A 10,574-nucleotide genomic window follows, 5' to 3' on the forward strand; every position below is an offset into this window, starting at 1 on the left:
GGCCATAGGAAGGTTCTCAGGTTTGGTATAAGCATTGAGATATCACATCTCTGCTATCGGAAAGGTCTCAGGATTTGAATGGGAAGGAGTTGGATATCCCATCTCATGTTATAGGAAGGGTCTCAGGTTTGGTATTAGAAGCATAGAGATATCACATCTCATGCTATAGGAAGGGTCTCAGGATTGGAATGGGAAGGACTTGGATGTCACATCTCATGCTATAGGGAGGGTCTCAAGTTTGATATTAGAAGCATTGAGATAACAAATCTCATGATATCGGAAGGGTCTCAGGATTGGAATGGGAAGGAGTTGGATATCACATCTCATGATAAAGGAAGGGTCTAAGGTTTGGAAGGGGAAGGATTTGGATATCACATCTCATGTTATAGGACGGGTCTCAGGTTTGGTATTAGAAGCATTGAGATATCAAGTCTCATGGTATAAGAAGGGTCTCAGAATTGGAATGGGAAGGAGTTGGATATCACACCTCAAGCTATAGGAAGGGTCTCAGGATTGGAATGGGAAGGAGTTTGATATCACATCTCATGCCATAGTATGGGTCTCAGGTTTGGTAGAAGCATTGGGATATCACATCTCATGCTATCGGAAGGGTATCAGTATTGGATTTGGAAGAAGTTGGATATCCCATCTCATGCTATAGGAAGGGTCTCAGGTTGGAATGGGAAGGAGTTGGATATCACATTTCATGTTATAGGAAGGGTCTCAGGATTGGAATGGGAAGGACTTGGATATCATAACTCATGCTATAGGACGGGTCTCAGGTTTGTTATTAGAATCATTGAGATATCATATTGCATGCTGTAGGAAGGGTCTAAGGATTGGAATGGGAAGGACCTGGATATCACATCTCATGCTATAGATAGGCTCTTAGGTTTGGAAAGGGAAGGAGTTGGATATCACATTTCATGTTAGAGGAAGGATCTCAGGTTTGGTATTAGAAGCATTGAGATATCACATCTCATGCTATAGGAAGGGTCTCAGGATTGGAATGGGAAGTAGTTGGATATCACATCTCATGCTATAGGAAGGGTCTCAGGTTTGGTATAAGCATTGAGATATCACATCTCATGCTATAGGACGGGTCTCAGGATTGGAATGGAAGGAGTTGGATATCACATCTCATGTTATAGGAAGGATCTCAGGTTTGGTATTAGAAGCATTGAGACATCACATCTCATGCTATAGGAAGGGTCTCAGGGTTGGAATGGGAAGGAGTTGGATATCACAACTCATCCAATAGGAAGGGTCTCAGGTTTGGAATGGGAAGGAATTGGATATCACATCTCATGTTATAGGAAGGATCTCAGGTTTGGTATTAGAAGCATTGAGATATCACATCTCATGCTATAGGAAGGGTCTCAGGATTGGAATGTGAAGGATTTGGATATCACATCTCATGCTAAAGGAAGGGTCTCAGGTTTGGTAGAAGCATTGAGATATCACGTCTCTGCTATCGGAAGGGTCTCAGGATTGGATTGGGAAGGAGTTGGATATCCCTTCTCATGCTATAGGAAGGGTCTCAGGATTTGAATGGCAAGGAGTTGGATATCACATCTCATGCCATAGGAAGGGTCTCAGGTTTGGTATAAGCATTGAGATATCACATCTCTGCTATCGGAAGGGTCTCAGGATTGGAATGGGAAGGAGTTGGATATTCCCATCTCATGTTATAGGAAGGGTCTCAGGTTTGGTATTAGAAGCATTGAGATATCACATCTCATGCTATAGGAAGGGTCTCAGGATTGGAATGGGAAGGACTTGGATATCACATCTCATGCTATAGGGAGGGTCTCAAGTTTGATATTAGAAGCTTTGAGATATCACATCTCATGATATCGGAAGGGTCTCAGGATTGGAATGGGAAAGAGTTGGATATCACATCTCATGATAAAGGAAGGGTCTAAGTTTTGGAAGGGGAAGGATTTGGATATCACATCTCATGTTATATTACGGGTCTCAGGTTTGGTATTAGAAGCATTGAGATATCAAGTCTCAGAGTATAGGAAGGGTCTCAGAATTGGAATGGGAAGGAGTTGGATATCACATCTCAAGCTATAGGAAGGGTCTCAGGATTGGAATGGGAAGGACTTGGATATCACATCTCATGCTATAGGAAGGCTCTCAGGTTTGGAAGGGGAAAGAGTTGGATATCACATTTCATGTTAGAGGTAGGATCTCAGGTTTGGTATTAGTGGCATTGAGATATCACATCTCATGCTATCAGAAGGGTCTCAGGAATGGAATGGGAAGGAGTTGGATATCACATCTCATGCTAAAGAGAGGGTCTCAGGTTTGGAAGGGGAAGGATTTGGATATCACATCTCATGTTATAGGAAGGATCTCAGGTTTGGTATTAGAAGCATTGAGATATCACATCTCATGCTATCGGAAGGATCTCAGGTTTGGTATTAGAAGCATTGAGATATCACATCTCATGCTATCAGAAGGGTCTCAGGATTGGAATGGGAAGGATTTGGATATCACATCTCATGTTATCGGAAGGATCTCACATTTGGTATTAGAAGTATTGAGATATCATATCTCATGCTATAGGAAGGGTCTCAGGATTGGAATGGGAAGGAGTTGGATATCACATCTCATGCTATAGGAAGTGTCTCAGGATTGGAATGGGAAGGACTTGGATATCACATCTCATGCTATAGGTAGGGTCTCAAGTTTGATATTAGAAGCATTGAGATATCACATCTCATGCTATAGGAAGGGTCTGAGGATTGGAATGGGAAGGAGTTGGATATCACATCTCATGCTATGGGAAGGGTCTCAGGTTTGGTATAAGCAGTGAGATATCACATCTCATGCTATAGGAAGGGTCTCAGGATTGGAATGGGAAGGACTTGGATGTCACATCTCATGCTATAGGGAGGGTCTCAAGTTTGATATTAGAAGCATTGAGATAACAAATCTCATGATATCGGAAGGGTCTCAGGATTGGAATGGGAAGGAGTTGGATATCACATCTCATGATAAAGGAAGGGTCTAAGGTTTGGAAGGGGAAGGATTTGGATATCACATCTCATGTTATAGGACGGGTCTCAGGTTTGGTATTAGAAGCATTGAGATATCAAGTCTCATGGTATAAGAAGGGTCTCAGAATTGGAATGGGAAGGAGTTGGATATCACACCTCAAGCTATAGGAAGGGTCTCAGGATTGGAATGGGAAGGAGTTTGATATCACATCTCATGCCATAGTATGGGTCTCAGGTTTGGTAGAAGCATTGGGATATCACATCTCATGCTATCGGAAGGGTATCAGTATTGGATTTGGAAGAAGTTGGATATCCCATCTCATGCTATAGGAAGGGTCTCAGGTTGGAATGGGAAGGAGTTGGATATCACATTTCATGTTATAGGAAGGGTCTCAGGATTGGAATGGGAAGGACTTGGATATCATAACTCATGCTATAGGACGGACGGGTCTCAGGTTTGTTATTAGAATCATTGAGATATCATATTGCATGCTGTAGGAAGGGTCTAAGGATTGGAATGGGAAGGACCTGGATATCACATCTCATGCTATAGATAGGCTCTTAGGTTTGGAAAGGGAAGGAGTTGGATATCACATTTCATGTTAGAGGAAGGATCTCAGGTTTGGTATTAGAAGCATTGAGATATCACATCTCATGCTGTAGGAAGGGTCTCAGGATTGGAATGGGAAGTAGTTGGATATCACATCTCATGCTATAGGAAGGGTCTCAGGTTTGGTATAAGCATTGAGATATCACATCTCATGCTATAGGACGGGTCTCAGGATTGGAATGGAAGGAGTTGGATATCACATCTCATGTTATAGGAAGGATCTCAGGTTTGGTATTAGAAGCATTGAGACATCACATCTCATGCTATAGGAAGGGTCTCAGGGTTGGAATGGGAAGGAGTTGGATATCACAACTCATCCAATAGGAAGGGTCTCAGGTTTGGAATGGGAAGGAATTGGATATCACATCTCATGTTATAGGAAGGATCTCAGGTTTGGTATTAGAAGCATTGAGATATCACATCTCAGGCTATAGGAAGGGTCTCAGGATTGGAATGTGAAGGATTTGGATATCACATCTCATGCTAAAGGAAGGGTCTCAGGTTTGGTAGAAGCATTGAGATATCACGTCTCTGCTATCGGAAGGGTCTCAGGATTGGATTGGGAAGGAGTTGGATATCCCTTCTCATGCTATAGGAAGGGTCTCAGGATTTGAATGGCAAGGAGTTGGATATCACATCTCATGCCATAGGAAGGGTCTCAGGTTTGGCATAAGCATTGAGATATCACATCTCTGCTATCGGAAGGGTCTCAGGATTGGAATGGGAAGGAGTTGGATATTCCCATCTCATGTTATAGGAAGGGTCTCAGGTTTGGTATTAGAAGCATTGAGATATCACATCTCATGCTATAGGAAGGGTCTCAGGATTGGAATGGGAAGGACTTGGATATCACATCTCATGCTATAGGGAGGGTCTCAAGTTTGATATTAGAAGCTTTGAGATATCACATCTCATGATATCGGAAGGGTCTCAGGATTGGAATGGGAAGGAGTTGGATATCACATCTCATGATAAAGGAAGGGTCTAAGTTTTGGAAGGGGAAGGATTTGGATATCACATCTCATGTTATATTACGGGTCTCAGGTTTGGTATTAGAAGCATTGAGATATCAAGTCTCAGAGTATAGGAAGGGTCTCAGAATTGGAATGGGAAGGAGTTGGATATCACATCTCAAGCTATAGGAAGGGTCTCAGGATTGGAATGGGAAGGACTTGGATATCACATCTCATGCTATAGGAAGGCTCTCAGGTATGGAAGGGGAAAGAGTTGGATATCACATTTCATGTTAGAGGTAGGATCTCAGGTTTGGTATTAGAGGCATTGAGATATCACATCTCATGCTATCAGAAGGGTCTCAGGAATGGAATGGGAAGGAGTTGGATATCACATCTCATGCTAAAGAGAGGGTCTCAGGTTTGGAAGGGGAAGGATTTGGATATCACATCTCATGTTATAGGAAGGATCTCAGGTTTGGTATTAGAAGCATTGAGATATCACATCTCATGCTATCGGAAGGATCTCAGGTTTGGTATTAGAAGCATTGAGATATCACATCTCATGCTATCAGAAGGGTCTCAGGATTGGAATGGGAAGGATTTGGATATCACATCTCATGTTATCGGAAGGATCTCACATTTGGTATTAGAAGTATTGAGATATCATATCTCATGCTATAGGAAGGGTCTCAGGATTGGAATGGGAAGGAGTTGGATATCACATCTCATGCTATAGGAAGTGTCTCAGGATTGGAATGGGAAGGACTTGGATATCACATCTCATGCTATAGGTAGGGTCTCAAGTTTGATATTAGAAGCATTGAGATATCACATCTCATGCTATAGGAAGGGTCTGAGGATTGGAATGGGAAGGAGTTGGATATCACATCTCATGCTATGGGAAGGATCTCAGGTTTGGTATAAGCAGTGAGATATCACATCTCATGCTATAGGAAGTGTCTCAGGATTGGAATGGGAAGGAGTTGGATATCACATCTCATGTTATAGGAAGGATCTCAGGTTTGGTATAAGCATTGAGATATCACATCTCATGCTATAGGAAGGGTCTCAGGTTGGAATGGGAAGGAGTTGGATATCACATTTCATGTTATAGGAAGGGTCTCAGGATTGGAATGGGAAGGAGTTGGATATCACATCTCATGCTATAGGAAGTGTCTCAGGATTGGAATGGGAAGGACTTGGATATCACATCTCATGCTATAGGTAGGGTCTCAAGTTTGATATTAGAAGCATTGAGATATCACATCTCATGCTATAGGAAGGGTCTGAGGATTGGAATGGGAAGGAGTTGGATATCACATCTCATGCTATGGGAAGGGTCTCAGGTTTGGTATAAGCAGTGAGATATCACATCTCATGCTATAAGAAGTGTCTCAGGATTGGAATGGGAAGGAGTTGGATATCCCATCTCATGTTATAGGACGGGTCTCAGGTTTTTTTATTAGAATCATTGAGATATCATATTGCATGCTGTAGGAAGGGTCTAAGGATTGGAATGGGAAGGACTTGGATATCACATCTCATGCTATAGATAGGCTCTCGGGTTTGGAAAGTGAAGGAGTTGGATATCACATTTCATGTTAGAGGAAGGATCTCAGGTTTGGTATTAGAGGCATTGAGATATCACATCTCAGGCTATAGGAAGGGTCTCAGGATTGGAATGGGAAGGAGTTGGATATCACATCTCATGCTAAAGGAAGGGTCTCAGGTTTGGTATAAGCATTGAGATATCACATCTCATGCTATAGGAAGGGTCCAGGATTGGAATGGAAGGAGTTGGATATCACATCTCATGTTATAGGAAGGATCTCAGGTTTGCTATTAGAAGCATTGAGACATCACATCTCATGCTATAGGAAGGGTCTCAGGATTGGAATGGGAAGGAGTTGGATATCACATCTCATGCTATAGGAAGGGTCTCAGGATTGGAATGGGAAGGAGTTGAATATGACATCTCATGCCGTAGGAAGGGTCTCAGGTTTGGTATAAACATTGAGATATCACATCTCTGCTATCAAAAGGGTCTCAGGATTGGAATGGGAAGGAGTTGGATATCCCATCTCATGTTATAGGAAGAGTCTCAGGTTTGGTATTAGAAGCATTGAGATATCACATCTCATGCTATAGGAAGTGTCTCAGGATTGGAATGGGAAGGACTTGGATATCACATCTCATGCTATAGGTAGGGTCTCAAGTTTGATATTAGAAGCATTGAGATATCACATCTCATGCTATAGGAAGGGTCTGAGGATTGGAATGGGAAGGAGTTGGATATCACATCTCATGCTATGGGAAGGGTCTCAGGTTTGGTATAAGCAGTGAGATATCACATCTCATGCTATAGGAAGTGTCTCAGGATTGGAATGGGAAGGAGTTGGATATCACATCTCATGTTATAGGAAGGATCTCAGGTTTGGTATAAGCATTGAGATATCACATCTCTGCTATCGGAAGGGTCTCAGGATTGGAATGGGAAGGAGTTGGATATTCCCATCTCATGTTATATGAAGGGTCTCAGGTTTGGTATTAGAAGCATTGTGATATCACATCTCATGCTATAGGAAGGGTCTCAGGATTGGAATGGGAAGGACTTGGATATCACATCTCATGCTATAGGGAGGGTCTCAAGTTTGATATTAGAAGCTTTGAGATATCACATCTCATGATATCGGAAGGGTCTCAGGATTGGAATGGGAAGGAGTTGGATATCACATCTCATGATAAAGGAAAGGTCTAAGGTTTGGAAGGGGAAGGATTTGGATATCACATCTCATGTTATATTACGGGTCTCAGGTTTGGTATTAGAAGCATTGAGATATCAAGTCTCATAGTATAGGAAGGGTCTCAGAATTGGAATGGGAAGGAGTTGGATATCACATCTCAAGCTATAGGAAGGGTCTCAGGATTGGAATGGGAAGGACTTGGATATCACATCTCATGCTATAGGAAGGCTCTCAGGTTTGGAAGGGGAAAGAGTTGGATATCACATTTCATGTTAGAGGTAGGATCTCAGGTTTGGTATTAGAGGCATTGAGATATCACATCTCATGCTATCAGAAGGGTCTCAGGAATGGAATGGGAAGGAGTTGGATATCACATCTCATGCTAAAGGGAGGGTCTCAGGTTTGGAAGGGGAAGGATTTGGATATCACATCTCATGTTATAGGAAGGATCTCAGGTTTGGTATTAGAAGCATTGAGATATCACATCTCATGCTATCGGAAGGATCTCAGGTTTGGTATTAGAAGCATTGAGATATCACATCTCATGCTATCAGAAGAGTCTCAGGATTGGAATAGGAAGGAGTTGGATATCACATCTCATGCTAAAGGGAGGGTCTCAGGTTTGGAAGGGGAAGGATTTGGATATCACATCTCATGTTATCGGAAGGATCTCACGTTTGGTATTAGAAGTATTGAGATATCATATCTCATGCTATAGGAAGGGTCTCAGGATTGGAATGGGAAGGAGTTGGATATCACATCTCATGCTATAGGGAGGGTCTCAGGATTGGAATGGGAAGGACTTAGATATCACATATCATGCTATAGGGAGGGTCTCAGTTTTGATATTAGAAGCATTGAGATATCACATCTCATGCTATCGGAAGTGTCTCAGGATTGGAATGGGAAGGAGCTGGATATCACATCTCATGCTAAAGGAAGGGTCTCAGGTTTGGAACGGGAAGGATTTGGATATCACATCTCATGTTATAGGAAGGGTCTCAGGTTTGGTATAAGCATTGAGATATCACATCTCTGCTATCGGAAGAGTCTCAGGATTGGAATGGGAAGGAGTTGGATATCCCATCTCATGTTATAGGACGGGTCTCAGGTTTGTTATTAGAATCATTGAGATATCATATTGCATGCTGTAGGAAGGGTCTAAGGGTTGGAATGTGAAGGACTTGGATATCACATCTCATGCTATAGATAGGCTCTTAGGTTTGGAAAGGGAAGGAGTTGGATATCACATTTCATGTTAGAGGAAGGATCTCAGGTTTGATATTAGAAGCATAGAGATATCACATCTCATGCTATAGGAAGGGTCTCAGGATTGGAATGGGAAGCAGTTGGATATCACATCTCATGCTATAGGAAGGGTCTCAGGTTTGGTATAAGCATTGAGATATCACATCTCATGCTATAGGAAGGGTCTCAGGATTGGAATGGGAAGGACTTGGATATCACATCTCATGCTTTAGGGAGGGTCTCACGTTTGATATTAGAAGCTTTGAGATATCACATCTCATGATATCGGAAGGGTCTCAGGATTGGAATGGGAAGGAGTTGGATATCTCATCTCATGATAAAGGAAGGGTCTAAGGTTTGGAAGGGGAAGGATTTGGATATCACATCTCATGTTATATTACGGGTCTCAGGTTTGGTATTAGAAGCATTGAGATATCAAGTCTCATAGTATAGGAAGGGTCTCAGAATTGGAATGGGAAGGAGTTGGATATCACATCTCAAGCTATAGGAAGGGTCTCAGGATTGGAATGGGAAGGACGTGGATATCACATCTCATGCTATAGGAAGGCTCTCAGGTTTGGAAGGGGAAAGAGTTGGATATCACATTTCATGTTAGAGGTAGGATCTCAGGTTTGGTATTAGAAGCATTGAGATATCACATCTCATGCTATCGGAAGGATCTCAGGTTTGGTATTAGAAGCATTGAGATATCACATCTCATGCTATCGGAAGTGTCTCAGGATTGGAATGGGAAGGAGCTGGATATCACATCTCATGCTAAAGGAAGGGTCTCAGGTTTGGATCGGGAAGGATTTGGATATCACATCTCATGTTATAGGAAGGGTCTCAGGTTTGGTATAAGCATTGAGATATCACATCTCTGCTATCGGAAGTGTCTCAGGATTGGAATGGGAAGGAGTTGGATATCCCATCTCATGTTATAGGACGGGTCTCAGGTTTGTTATTAGAATCATTGAGATATCATATTGCATGCTGTAGGAAGGGTCTAAGGGTTGGAATGTGAAGGACTTGGATATCAAATCTCATGCTATAGATAGGCTCTTAGGTTTGGAAAGGGAAGGAGTTGGATATCACATTTCATGTTAGAGGAAGGATCTCAGGTTTGGTATTAGAAGCATTGAGATATCACATCTCATGCTATAGGAAGGGTCTCAGGATTGGAATGGGAAGCAGTTGGATATCACATCTCATGCTATAGGAAGGGTCTCAGGTTTGGTATAAGCATTGAGATATCACATCTCATGCTATAGGACGGGTCTCAGGATTGGAATGGAAGGAGTTGGATATCACATCTCATGTTATAGGAAGGATCTCAGGTTTGGTATTAGAAGCATTGAGACATCACATCTCATGCTATAGGAAGGGTCTCAGGGTTGGAATGGGAAGGAGTTGGATATCACATCTCATCCAATAGGAAGGGTCTCAGGTTTGGAATAGGAAGGAATTGGATATCACATCTCATGTTATAGGAAGGATCTCAGGTTTGGTATTAGAAGCATTGAGATATCACATCTCATGCTATAGGAAGGGTCTCAGGATTGGAATGTGAAGGATTTGGATATCACATCTCATGCTAAAGGAAGGGTCTCAGGTTTGGTAGAAGCATTGAGATATCACGTCTCTGCTATCGGAAGGGTCTCAGGATTGGATTGGGAAGGAGTTGGATATCCCTTCTCATGCTGTAGGAAGGGTCTCAGGATTTGAATGGCAAGGAGTTGGATATCACATCTCATGCCATAGGAAGGGTCTCAGGTTTGGTATAAGCATTGAGATATCACATCTCTGCTATCGGAAGGGTCTCAGGATTGGATTGGGAAGGAGTTGGATATCCCTTCTCATGCTATAGGAAGTGTCTCAGGTTGGAATGGGAAGGAGTTGGATATCACATCTCATGTTATAGGAAGGGTCTCAGGATTGGAATGGGAAGGATTTGGATATCACATCTCTTGCTATAGGAAGGGTCTCAGGATTGGAATGGGTAGGAGTT

This window comes from Ambystoma mexicanum, unplaced genomic scaffold, assembly GCF_040938575.1.
Source record: "Ambystoma mexicanum isolate Mex_15411 unplaced genomic scaffold, UKY_AmexF1_1 Mex_scaf5, whole genome shotgun sequence".
Classification (NCBI taxonomy): domain Eukaryota; kingdom Metazoa; phylum Chordata; class Amphibia; order Caudata; family Ambystomatidae; genus Ambystoma; species Ambystoma mexicanum.